The sequence below is a fragment of the Mytilus galloprovincialis genome, chromosome 6, assembly GCF_965363235.1.
Source record: "Mytilus galloprovincialis chromosome 6, xbMytGall1.hap1.1, whole genome shotgun sequence".
NCBI lineage: Eukaryota > Metazoa > Mollusca > Bivalvia > Mytilida > Mytilidae > Mytilus > Mytilus galloprovincialis.
The window spans coordinates 63,586,937-63,602,225 of record NC_134843.1 but is presented as its reverse complement, the minus strand read 5'-3'; the positions used below and the strand labels follow the sequence as shown (position 1 = coordinate 63,602,225).

At 31.3% G+C, this 15,289-nt stretch overlaps 1 protein-coding gene across 1 annotated transcript in view; it reads left to right on the top strand.

The window, feature by feature from the left end:
- Positions 1-15,289, top strand: part of LOC143078641 (synaptogenesis protein syg-2-like) — a 147,003-nt gene that overhangs the window by 95,718 nt on the left and 35,996 nt on the right. The gene's annotated exons all lie outside the window — the stretch shown is intronic.

The window sequence follows — 15,289 nt, the reverse complement described above, 5'->3', positions numbered from 1 at the left end:
TTACTGTTTATTTACTTATAGGTTTATTAAGATTAAAATACTCAACTATATGTATTTGTCATGATTTTGCTGATGTGCTCTGGATTTACTTACTGTGATTATTTATATAATAATGTAGTTTTTGCCAATAAACATATTTATCTATTGAAAGGAGCTAATTCGATCTCGGTGCATGTTTTAATACATGTGTACTGCTAAAAAGAAATTGGGAAAATATTATGATCAGGTAGAATGCTGATTTTTTTTTATTGATGTCAAATCTGTAGTTGTTGTTTTTTACTGTGTGAAATAATTACTGAAATCGATTTGTGTTTGTGGTGAGGTTTCAAACACATATTTCCTATTGTTGTTGGACAATATTTTTTTTTCATCAATAGGTGAACATGTATTACAATAAATTTTCCAAAGTAAAAACACACTTCAACTACAGTACTTTTAGTCCTTAATTTAACTACAATTTATACAACTAAATATGTGCTTGTGACAGAGCCATGTTCAAAATTAAACATATGGTTGTAATTCATATGTTGTTGTTTTTTTATTAAGAAGTTTTTGGAGGGAATTTCGTTTACTACTTATCAACATAAAAGCGTGGAATCGCTTGTCAAAGAGACAATAATCCAACCAAAGAACAGTACTTAGATCAAGCTAATCAACTTTAGTGCATAAAGGAAGATATGGTATGAGTGCCAATGAGACAAATCTCCATCCAAGTCACAATTTATAAAAAAAAAAACATTATAGGTCAAGGTACGATCTTCAACACGAAGCTTAAGTTCACAAAACAGCAAGCTATAAAGGGCCCCAAAATTACTAGACTAAGTGTAAAACCATTCAATTGGGAAAACCAACGGTATAATCTATATAAAAACGATTCTTAATAAAACTTCAAAGACAGTGACAGCATCACGTTTGTACGTGTTGTGTTTCAATTTTGAACTAACAATCTGTGGAAATGCAAAAATCTGATAAAAATGAAACGATCTTTTCGTTTTCTTCTCTTTGCAATAGTGTCCTTTGTTTGAATATTAATTAACATATGCTTTTCCGTATCTTACATCTTTTTTCTGTTCACCATTTTATAGTATAACATACAAATATCGTAGTCCTGCAAGTATAAAACATAAACTGTGTCTATTGTACATACAGGGTTAATATTTCTACTAAAATTAAAGAAAGAAGAAACCGAGATCAAGGGATTAACCTTAATGACATTTTTTTTAAAAATAAATAGTCTAATGATATTTAAGGATTTTTATAAAAGATTAGAATGCATAAATGGTAAGAAAGTGAATACTAATAGAACCACTGAACTGGTATAACTTTATGAAGTGTAATTACCGAAACGACTTTTATAAACGTATAGTATAAAATAAATGAGAAAAAAAATAATAGAACTAACAACTATACATAAATCAACATGCAGTAATAAATACAGGAATTGTTGGACTTTAATTATTATTTTTTTTCAATAACAAAAATGAAACTTTTAAAGGAAACCTTTTTGACATAATATGGTATTTAACTTTTTAAGTGCTGTCAGCACGTTAATATGACACATACTCAGGAATAGTCCGAACATTAGTCTAATATTGAAGATAATAATTTGATTTGAATGACTTCGTCTGGCTTCATCTTATCACTATTGTATTTATCTACATATTTGTACGTCCATATCAAATTGTTATTCAATTCAAGATATCTCATAGGGAAAACTGTTTCATTTAATATGTTACATTCTATCATATTCACAGACTTTCGTTGTGTAGGAATGCTTCTTTCACAAAATTTACTTCATTGGATAATTATTATGAACCCCAAAACAACGTGGTGACAAGTACGATGTGTCAACGTCTTTTAAATTCACTAGCAACATTTATTTTTGCAGTGTTATACATCTAGATACAAGACAAAAAGTTTGATATGTAACCTTTCATTTGGTTCTTATTTGTTTTGGTGCCATATTTGTGGAAAAGGGATGACATAAAAAACGCGGACATCGTTTCCCCAGGTGCCTGGTTCTATATAAGGATGAATATCAAATATGTTATTAATACTCGTTTTATAGTCGATTTTTTTATTACTGAATCCAACGATTAATTTCATGCCAAAGGTCAGATACCGTTATATTACAGATGTCAAGATTATTTGGACTTAGAATTAAATCACTCTTATAGTACTTATCTGTTATTCTGTACGACATAACTATGGTAAAGTTCATTCCCATGACGTTTCCAATCACCAACAAAATCAGAAGATATAAATGAAATTGTTCACCTCAATGACTGAGTGCACTCTAGGACATTCAGTGCATAATTCACGCCCACATTTACCAACTTTTCAGACATAATTCAACTCTTTTTATTTACGTATCATAAATTGTCAGTGTAAACGTATGAAAAATTAGAAGATTAATGAAGGTTGTTTGCTGTGGATAATGGTCACTCACACGAAAGTAATTGACCCTAAATTTTTAGTGCAATGCAAATGTATTTCACATTATTATTAGGTCCTCAGCAATTGACACATCGGACCTCCTTTATGATACATAAAGTATCGTGGTCGAAGTTCAATACAAAGTAATTGATCGTAAGTGTTTATAGAAAGGTAAATTCAAGATCTTATCATTAGCTTTGTTGAAAAAACGAGAGAAAAAAAAACATTATGCACTCTGAACGTCTTTGTTAAGCACAGTTTTACAGAAATTTTCATATTTCTGTCATAATAGGTAATAATTTATTTCTAGCACAATAATGTATTGATAGGCGTCTCATATAAAGATACCAACTAGGCATAACACTTTAAATTAGTTCTAACTTTCACACTTATGATACCTATTAGATACGGTGCATTGACTTTAAAGGTGTTTATTTAAACATACAACGAATAACAACCCACAATTTTTAACTTATTTATCATCTTTGTAAATCTGATTTCAATTTAAACGTAACACATCATATAAAAGAAAAAATATTATATCCTTATTATTATATTAACCGGTAGCAATGACTTAAAAGATTACCATTAATTTAAGATATGCTTATTATAATGATATGTATAACTTCCTATACTGATTGCATACTTTGACGACAGATTAATGTTGTATTATTAATGATCGGCACATCTCAGCGAACTACAGAGCGTGTATAAACAATCATGTGTTCTTCAGTCTGTGACAGATTTTCCAATGATAATAATTAGTTCGAGTCCTATTTAGAAATTAAGATAAGTGATTCTGAACCCGACATTATTATTATATACGTGTTATATAATATGTTTGTTTTAGTTAAACTTTTCATGAAAAAAAAAATATTATCATTACTTGTGTTTAATAGTTATGAAAATTACCAGGCTTATAATTTAATTCGTCTACATATCGCACATCAGTGACGCCAAGATCAAAATAGTTATTAAGTCAAACAAGTACAAAGTTGAAGAGCATTGAGCACCAAAAATTTCAAAAAACGTTATGTCAAATACGGCTACGGTAATCTATGCATGGGAGTATTTATTATTTTGAATTCATACTTTAGTAAACATGAAATTTATTAAAATGACCCTATAATTGATATGTATGTCAACACCGAAGTACTGACTACTGGGCTGGCGATACCCTCGGGGACAAACGTTCACCAGCAGTGACATCGACACAGTGATTTTAATAGTAATCAAAGATACCAGGCTTATACATGTAATTGAATACGCCAGACGCACGTTTCGTCTACATAAGACTCATCAGTGACGCTCAGATCAAAATAGTTATAAGCTAAACAAATACAAAGTTGAAAAGCATTGAGGACCCAAAATTTCAAAAATCGAAAAATCTTTTATTGCATATCAGAGCACACCAGTTACGGGAATAGTGGTTCTTTTAACTTCTGTTGATCCCAACAACAGATAACATTTTCCCTTTAGTTAATATTTCAATTATAGCATCAAAGATAAATCATGACGCTGTGAATAGTTTAACGACGTCAATTGGTCCCCCCTATGGGCCGATTGGGATTGGTGAATTTCATATGGGACTCATGACGTCACCACTCGATAGAAAATGTCCGGTCTGCGAAAAATTCGTTAAACGGTTCTTTACTTACACCTATGGACCATAAAGGGTGAGTTAAATCTATATCCATTAATGATGTCAATTCATGATAGATGTATTTTTTTCAAATTTTAAATCGTCCGACAAAACAAAACTAAGGATTCAGATTGACAAACGTGGTATTCTTTCTTAATATCTTGAAATTGGATACAAATTAAAAGTTTGGTTACATCCGTCAAATGATTTAAATATAGTTTTTTACCTATTTAATCATGAGTTTGTCATTGAATTATATGGCGATGGCACACGCTGACTTTTAAATGGATCAGCAGTCAGTAATGGCTATTCTCACATATTTTAAGCAATTACAATACAAATGTTATCAAAATGACATCTCACATACATGTAAATGAAAAAACAAGTGTATAGTTACATAGATTGAAAAAAAACCTGTTTTAATTGTTCACCGAATTGTTACAAACTCTTTAATTTTATATATTATCTACAACATGTTTTGCCTTAATTTAAAAAATGTAAAACAAAATACAAAAACAACCGTTAACAATAGAATTATAAAATAGTACCATAATGTTGTGTAAATTTAAGGTAACACGCTAACAAATTAAAAATTGAGATGAAATAATCTCCAGTAGTCAGATAACCTGATATAAACATTTTTTTTTATATAGACAGACTAACACGCGCAATTCTATAGTGCCCATTGCTCTGAGTATGTGATGTAGTGAAATGGGTACCTTCTTTGTCTATGATGGGTCTCATTGTTTTTATGTCATCGGTGAAAAAAAAATCTTTAAATTAAACTTTTTTATTATTTATCTTTTTATCTATTTATCTTTATTTGTTTATAACTTGAGAAGAAATGAATTTGTGGTCTACATCAGTCAGCGAAATGCTTCTTCCTAGTGACATACTTATTTAATTTTTCAATTTTGACACTCGTTTCTGTTAACTGATCATGCTGAGATCGCTATTAAAATATGTGCAACTAAAAAAAAAAAAGAGAATTCTTGAAAGAAGCTTGAAAGAAGCTGGTAGAGGGAAGTATTAATATAGTCCCACTGTCAATCGAAATTGTGTTAATAACAGATACGGTAGTCAAAGATCATCCGATCATTGTTTTGTCTCAAGAAATAAATAAAATTACATAAAAGGAAAAATTAACTTACTACAGTGAATAAAATTATTGTTTTCAAGTGTGTCATTTGTTTGTTCAAAAAGCTTAACAATAATCCTCAAAAAAAAAGTTGAAAACGCCAAATGAAAAAAGATATGACAATTCACATGGTTTATGCTCATTTCTTCTTATTTTCAAGGAGGAGTTCCTTCAAAAGCAAGTAGATCAAAGGATCAATATTAATTTCAAATTCAGATATATTAATAAATCAAATGTTTTTTTCATTAACAATCCAATAACATTAACGGTACCAATTTTCCTGCACCAGATGCCCATTTCGACAATACATGTGTCTTAAGTGATGCTCGTGGCCAAAATATTAAAAATCCAAAGCTTATATAAAAGATAAAGAGCTTTAATCCAAAAGGTCCAAAAAGTATAGCCAAATCCACGAAAGGAATCAGAGCTATGCATAAGGGAGATACATTCCTTAATTTATAATAATTTCTAACATTTTGTAACAGCAAATTTTAATACCAAAAAATTGTTCTCCGGAACTAGAACATAAAAATTAAACAACAGACACGGCTTACTCTATTTCAATCTAAGACTTATATCTCGAATTTGACAAAACTTGTCTCCTCAGTACCAGAATCTTTGACAAGCGAGGCGATGTTTATTTAAAATAATTATCAATTTCCCCTACCTTAGTAGCCATATAACAACTTTATCTGCATATGAATTATACATGACCCAATTCACTTATTTACTTGCTCACGAGCTTTTATCTACTTTCCATTCAAACGTCACCATTGTCTAGCAGAAAGTTATTGAACGTTTCGTTCTTTTTCTAAAAATAGTTCATCGGAAATACACCAAGACCTTGTTGATTTAAATCAAATTAACTACAAGAAATAATGGTTTGACCGCAGTTAATTCGTATTTCTTTTAGAAAATAAATTCAGATTTACAAAATTGCACCTGCTATATCTCAAAAAGATTTTTGTAGTATAGTGTACTACTATTCGGACACTTATATAACAAAATTGTAGAAAAGTCTACCAAACTACTTAACATAAAGATGCAGTACCCAAACTTTGTTACATATTATTTCATACAAATAAACTAAAAAAATGGAAATGGGGAATGTGTCAAAGAGACAACAACCCGACCATATAACAGACAACAGCAGAAGGTCAACAATAGGTCTTCAATGCAGCGAGACATCCGGAGGCGTCCTTCAGCTTGTACCTAAATAAATATATATACTTGTTCGGTGATAATTCATGCAATGAATATCAAGGAATAAATTCGAAAAGTTTATTACAAACATTTGCAAGTTATACACTGTTTACTCACAGTACTATATTAGTAAACAACGAAAACCAAAGAACCAATAAAGAATGAATTTTAGGAAGTTTTGTATCATTTTAATTACGTGATATAGTGTTCTTTTTAATTGTTTTTATAAAATATTAGGTTTTCTTGTTTAGTTGATTTTTTTAATATCCTTTATTCGTGCCTCGGTACATATAGATTGTATCAATGTGTGATTGTGCTATGGTCATATTTTGTATACATGCTTTTTTTGCTGGTATGCTGTTTTTGTATTTTAACTTGTCTTTCTTTGATGATGTATTTGATTAGGATTTTAACAAAATGTTGACTGCTATAACCCTTCTTTGACAATTTTACCTAATATTTCTTTTTGTTATATTCACACATTAATATACATACATGTATAATAGAATTTTATGCGACATCCATACAAAAATCTTTACCTAGCTACAAAAAAAAAATAAAAGCAGGTTTAATCCACCATTTTCTGAACATGGAAATGCATATGCTGAGTCAGGAATATGAAAGTCCATTTCCATTCGTTTGATGTGTTTTGACTTTTAATTTTGTCTTCAGATAAGGAAATTTCTGTTTTGAATTTTCTATCATTTTTTTTCTAAAACAATTGTACTGCATACATTGTTACTATCAGGTAAACATCCTATCAATGCACCAGGACAGATTCCCAAAAATGAAAGGGACATGACAGAGTATTGCTAAATTACTTATTCCAATGCAATTTCAAGCAAATGTTTTTCGTTTTGTGACGGTATTGCTCTTATAAACAACTAATATGTTTTTGGTGTTTTTTATCTCTTAAATGAAGTCACCGTATCAGTTGTAATATACATATATCTAACTAACTACAATGAATGCTTAGTTTTAGATATTTCAATTAAATTTTATTAACACATTATGATGATAGATAAATTCGCATTCATGTTTTGTTTTATTAAAGGTGATACTTGATTTCTGGTACAATGATTATTTATTCGTATGTAAAATAGTTTCTTAAAACGTGTGACAAAATTAAACAATTTAATCTAGAAAACTTTTAAAAGCCTGCATATTTACTACGACTTTGTTTTATTAAAGGTGATACTTGATTTCTGGTACAATGATTACTTATTCGTATGTAAAAGAATTTCTTAAAACGTGTGACAAAATTAAACAATTTAATCTAGAAAACTTTTAAAAGCCTGCATATTTACTACGACTTAACAAAAATTGAATGCGAAAAGTTTGCTTGAGCAATTATTGCCGATAATGAAAACATGGTAATGAGGCGTAACTGTTCTGATTTTTTTTTCAAATTACAAACTTCAAATATGATGTTTTCACAAAATTCATAATATCCTATAAACGTAAAGATAGTGACGATACAAACAAATAAACAAAACGATTCAAGGTCTGATTGATCACAAATCAACGTTAATGTGATTCTATATAGGCGATCGCCGATTTGAGAAAAAACCTCCTGTTAAGGTTTTTAATGCACCTATCTAACACACAGCTAATTTTGGTATCAAGTGAAAGAAAAACTTCTAGTGCATACGATTTGGGTGGTCGTCAAAGTTCCCTATGGTCACGTTTCTTGCCAATCTCACGAGAACACAGACATGTCGAAATACTTTGGATTATACGGTGACATTTAACATTGAATATATCGGCATTGTTATAAATATTTTATCTAAGATAGCTTTGACTACATTCGAAAAAGACATCGAATCAAAAAAAAAAGAAGACTTTATGAAAAATTAGTTAATTCAGAGGCATCTGTCAGACCTACCCTAAAATGTAAAACAAAAACCATATTTATTTAAGATTGTCAGTGTCAAGGACTTCTTAAAACTCTAATATGTTTTGTTTTTATAAATTCCATATACCTTGAAAAGATTGCGACACACATCGAAGCTTAATTATGGATAATAAATGTTTGACGACTTCTCTAAAATCTGCATTATCAAATGGTATTCCGGAATTGTATCGTGTTTATCCCAGACGCTCAAAATATATATAAATCGAGTATTTAATATGCACAAGTAACATTTGAGTTGCCAAAACACAAGTCGTGTTTTACCATATTACTGAATAAATATTCGTATATGTGTTACCGAAAGACCATTTTTAGCATTACTAATGATATTGACATGTGATTTGTAAGCATCAGACTGCATTTAGTAGAATAGCATATTCTTAATTATTATCATAATTACTCATCATGGATGAGTGTCCAAGTCCTGTGAAATGTGTGCCACCTCCAATGAAGCGCGGTCGCATGTCCATAAATTAGCAACACTGTATAATATGTCAAAGTATTACACAAGAGACTCTCAGTATGACAACTAATAGAGGTTTTACAACCTTAATAAATGCTGAAAGGCAAAGACAAGATCATGTGTTTGTGTTGTTTTTTAGTGAGGTTGATACACTAGAGGCATTGTTAGTTTAACAAGGAAGAAGGTTTCATTCAGGCATGGAAGTATTATATTGACTCAATATAATACTTCCATGATTCAAGGCATGTGCTTAGTCAGATAACATCGGCAAAGAGAGCACATGCGTGTCTTGTCCAGGTTGATTGCCAATGTCACGCTGGAGCAAAAACAGCTGCAAAGAAAAGGGATAAAAAAAATGTACAAGATCTAGTTATTTATACAACAGAAAATATGACAAATCCACTTGACGCTGATAATCAACCCCGTCAGCTTCTTAACATTTCAACTGATCTCCATGACAGTCACGACATTAAAGATTCACTCTAATTATCAGTTGACACTGGAAGAACTAAATAAAGATATGTGTTGAGTCATCTCTATCAACAGACAAGGCGGGTAACTTTTACCATCCCATCCAAAGATCAGGACTGAAGACCTTTGGAGATATGAACCCAAAAGTATAACTTAAATGCAAGTCCTGGCAAGTTGTAAAAGGTCATTTGAATCCCGAGCTTCTTTTTAGACGAGCACTATCTGTAACTAAATGTAGATGACGTATATGTGGAAACTGTTTTGTCCTTTCCAATTTGTCCCATTCCCACTGCATTATTTAATGACGATGGAACTATAAGGAAGACACATAAGTCTGATCTTGCCCATAAATTGGAAAATTTGGTAGGATCAGTCCCTAACATTCATCCATTCGACCACTGTGCTACCGTACTAATAAGAGATGGCATGAACTTAGTTCAGTCACTTGATGTTAAAGGGATGTCCACATTTGGAGACTTGGCCAAATCTTATCTTATGCAGGTACAATCAACTTCCGATCGCTATGACACTGAACATTCCATAAAATCTGCAGAGCGACATAGACGATCGGCAACAACAATTACGCAAAACGTTTATCATATCGCTGAAGGCCGAACTGTTCCAGACCGGAAAAAAATTCTATCAAGTAACAAAAAGAATCAAGCTGTGATTACTTTCCTTGGTGATTATCTGAGCAGCAATTTGTCTAATATGTTCCAGGAGGAAAAGAAAAGTTTATTTCTTGCCGGTGCATTTTCCAATCCAGAGATAGTGCGACAAATCTTTAATGAGCATGTAATCATCTCCCAGACCTTTTCTGTTTGCACGTAGAACGAGATAAAAGAAGCTTGCTTCATGTGATACACTCTGATAAAATCTTTCAGCAGTTGAATAGAAGGGGACGCATCATAGTAAAGTGTTCCGATACAGATGTTTTTGTGCTCTGTGTTCATTATTTCCTTGTTCCTGTATCGACTGAACAAATGTGGCTTTTGACGGGTCAACTAATTCTCTTAGGGACTGTAGAAGGTACATACCAATCCATGAGTTAAGTACATCTCTTTCACCTTTACTAGCTAACATTATCCCTACAGTTCATGCTTTAACTGGTTGTGATACCACTTCTGCTATATTTGGGTTTGGCAAAAAGACTGTATTCAAGTTGATAGGGAAATCTCCGAGTAAGTTTTAAAACCTCTAAAACTTTGACACGATTGATTTTTCCACATCGTTGTCAGTAGCCAGAGAGCTTATTTTAAGCTTGCATGACCCAGAAGACAAATTCGCTTCATCACATGTTGACTTAAACAAGTTACTTGAAACATGCAATGACACAAGTTTGTTGCGGTTGCCACCAAGCGAACCTGTATTCAACGAACATGTTTTGCGGTCATTTCTTCAAACGAAAATTAGGATGTCCTCACATCTCGATCACCCAATTCCTTTGTCTCCTTATGAATACGGATGGAAAAGGAGTTCACATGGCCCGGATCCAGTCTACTTTTAAGGCATGATGAGACATCCGATTTCCTGCAAGATCTAATATGTTCTTGCAAGGTGAAATATATATGTAGCAAGTAATGTATTTGCCGAAAACAGTAGATGTTTGGCACTGAGCTTTGTCCATATCAGGGTAGTGATACCTGCCAAAATATATATCCTAAAGAGGACATGACCTCGAATATCAAATGAATGACGATAATGAAGATGAAAACGATACCATTGACTAATAGCGAAAGAGCATTGGAGTAATGGGGCAACATAAAGTTTCATTTGCTTCACTGTTATTCAATGTAATCATGAATATTATTATTAATTTTGTGTTTTTGTAATAACTCTACCATCTGAAATAAATGGTTCTGTACGTTAGTTCCGTATGCGATGATAGTGGCTCTTCTACTTTGACGTGTGGTTGGCAAGCTTAAGACAATTAAATCATAATGTATTTATAACTGTCCAATTAACAGGAGACTAAATTAACATATATTTTTAACTGTGCTGTAAACATGGTAAATATTCCCTTTAAACCAGTTTTACGATATGTTTAAAAAAGTAAAATCACAAAAATACTGAACTTAGAGGAAAATCAATTTGGAAAGTCCATAATCACATGGCAACATCAAATAACAAAACGCATCAAAAACGAATCGACATGAACTGTCATATTCATGACTTGGTACAGGCATTTTCAAATTTTCAAATGTAGAAAATGGTGGATTAAACCTGGTTCTATAGCGCTAACCCTCTCACTTTGATGACAGTCTCGTCAAATTCCGTTATATTTACATTGATGCGTTAACTAAACAGACACAATAAATAAAATAGTCTAAATATGGGTACATCAGTCATCATCGTATAACAACAGTATCAATATTTTGTCGGTATAAAAAAACATGCTAGGCGAGACATTAGAACTTAAAAAACTAGTTATATATGTTATTAATATAACACCAATAGAATTTGTGTGTTTTCGATGCAAAATTAAATATTACCGAACGTTTTGCATCAATACCAGTAAAAATTATGATTTTCACAAAAATACGTGATTTTTTCATCTTAAACACTTTTTTTTAAATTTTTATTACAGAAACAAAAATTAGATAGACTATAGTTTATGAAATGATATATTTCATATTATATTGCAGATGAATTTGTTTTTAAACTGCATTTTGCGAACAATATCGTCAAATTATGACTTATATTTTCCCCCCTCTTTTGCCGTTTTAAAAAAAAAATGTGACCATTTCCCAATATGACGACCAGGCAATTCTGAATATACAATAAAAGACCTTTCAATGATATACCATATAGCCGTGTGTTAGGTATGTGCATTAAAAACCTCCGAATCCTTGTTTTGGCGCTCGCCTAATACTTTTGTAGATTTATCATTGATCGGTGAATCATATTTAACAACTACAAAATATTTTAAATACATGTATTAACAAATTTCTATAACTAAACGATCATGTTAAAATCCATGCTTAAAATTGAAAAGGTTTTCAAATATTTACGTTGGTTTTACCTAATATAATTTATATGCTTCGTTAATCGAGAAAATGTACATGTACACGGAAGTATAAGAATATACTCTCTAATAATTTTGAAATGGAATCTTTGTTTTTGGTAATAATAATCTATATGATCCTGGTGCTCGGTAAGTACTTCATATTAATGACAGCATTTAATACTACCAAAAAAACTTCTATTTTTTTACTTTGTTGGTATAGTGTATAAAGTTTATTTAAAGTCAAACGTCCGGTTTATTTCTTTTTTTTGTGATAGACCGAAACTTACAGAGGACGAGCTTACAAATTAATGGAATCGAACTGTCGTAAGGACAACGTTAATATGTTTTCATCTTTGTTCTGATTTGGAATTTCTAGATTAATTCGAAACATCACTCTCAATGTGTTAATCGAATTATTACGCAACTTGTTTTCTTATGGGGTGAGACACAAAAGAGTTAAAGTAACTCACATACTACGCACTCTTTTGGTCGACTGTTTTCTCTTTGATATATTCCCCATTTACAACCCTCATTTCATACTACAAATTCTGAAATTATTGCGATTTTGTTATTTTAGACTAAAATGCAATTTGATATTTTGCAATATTAAAACAAAATCTGTTTAAGGTAGATCCTAAGTAAATATTTTTTGAGACAGAATTTTCTTATACTTAGCCAAAATGAAGATATTACTATGCTCGTTTCAAAAATATAATAAAAAGTATGGGTCACCGTGCTATTTTTTAAGCTATGAGTCGTTGAAAATTGCCTAAATTTGGTTAGATTGTTCATGGAAAAACACATTTGTGTGCATAAAAAAAGTCTATGAGATAGAATTTTGAAATAAATTGTGAAAAGATAGGTTTTGTAATATATTTAAAGAAAATGAAAAGAAAAAATGGTGTCACCGAACTTGTTTTCTGGCTACAAGTAAAAAGAAAAAAATTCCCTATCAGTCCAGTGTAATTTTTTTAATAAAAGAGTTATCTTCCCTTAAATGGCGCATTTGAAAAAAATTATTCTGAAAGCAAAACAAATGATATTTGTTTAAATATTTTGTATTATACAGTAAATTACCAAGTTTTCTTAATATTATTAAACAGTCTATCCTTTAAATTGCAAATCTGTCTCCAAATTTGCAGATTTAGGCAAACAACTTGACCGATTTTTTACTGTGATTGTACAATCCAAGATGGCGGTATACCATGTATCTACCTTAATTCACATATTGATAAAATTCAAAATGCGAGTATAACCGAATTGTATTTTTCACAATAATAATTTCATAAGACTTCAATTCCGTAAAAAGTTTATTTTTTTTATACGTGTATACATGCATAGGAAAGTAAGTTATTATCTTGACTTTCTGACAAAATGCTTCATAGATGATGGTGGAATTAAAATAAGTATTATGTATTAATGCTATTCTAAGGATGTGTTACATCTTTATCGCGGAAAGGCAGATCATTAGAATGTTTTATACTTGCTTTCTCTCAATATTCTGACTATTTGTAAAGGCTGAACAGTATGAAATGACTGGGGGGTTGCACAGACTCGTGTTGCACATCTAACACAAAAAGAGACGATCATATGCCCAGTACATTGTAAATCAACACGATCTAAAACTTTTGTTTTATATGACCCCTACACATGCAAGTCATAATAATTATTGCCTTATTATAAAAGTGTTTTAAATTAGATGCAAAATTCACCAACACTTATTTGTGAAAGACGAAATGACAATGCCATGAACGACATTTTTCGTTTTGCAAAATGTCCAATTAGTGTAGCTAAATTTTGATGACAAAGTGTAACGATCCATTCCCACCTCTCCATCGTTAACAGATATAGCCAACACTTGTGATTACACTGCTACGCCATCTACCAGAAGATTAAAATCCCGCCCATCCAGACTAAAAAAGTTTTGATTCAAGGCATGACTTGGACTCTCTCCAGTGTGGAGATCAAAATTGGTTATGTGTAGTGTTTGCAAATTTTATGAAACAGGATCCAAAAGTATACGCCGACATTGCAACACTTGTGCATGAAACATATACAGGAACTTTATAAGTTTAGCTTAATATCTTTCGGGGTAAAACAAATGTGCGCATATACCACCAACACGTGACAACTGTTTATTTACATTTACTACACTTAAATGCTATTAGACCATTGGTTTTCCCGTTTGAATGGTTTTACACTAGTAATTTTGGGGCCCTTTATAGCTTGTTGTTCGGTGTGACCCAAGGCTCCGTGTTGAAGGCCGTACATTGACCTATAATGGTTTACCTTTTTTTAAATTGTTATTTGGATGGAGAGTTGTCTCATTGGCACTCACACAACATCTTCCTATATCTATTATTAATGAAACAGTTTTTTTATTTGATGCAGATAGTTGCAATTACGACCAATATCAATCGTACCCTCGTGCATCCGAAAAACAAATCTTAATCTTAAAAGAAATGGTCTACGTCAATGATTTAACATTGAGAAGATAACAGTAAAAAAAATTAGAAAATCTAACAAGTTCTAAAATAATAGATAAAAACCTTTCTAAAATATATTCATTTATTTTCTTACATGTAGCTGTATCAAAAGTACGCATACCTCAAATTGTACAACCGTACAAAAGAATTGGTTTTATTGTATGCCCGTACATATGTATAAAATGTGTAATACTACGATTATAGGACGACACACACCTACGTATCATAAAGTTAAACACATGTATTTCAATTTTGTCAACGATTTAGGAGCAAGGTCATATGTTGGCACGTCAACATTACTTTAAAAGATGAAAAAAGTGCGACTTACAAAATAATATGTGTACTGTAGTTAGCTATTGTAGTTTTGTCTTACTTAGACACCTTCCTTTTGTTAAGGATAATTAATGTCTTCTTTAATACATTTGCAATATTGACAGTACTCAATATGCTTTCAACATAACGAAAAAGATAGCTATCTACAGATATTTTTATATGCATCTGTAAACGGCAAAACCGAACCACATTCTGAAA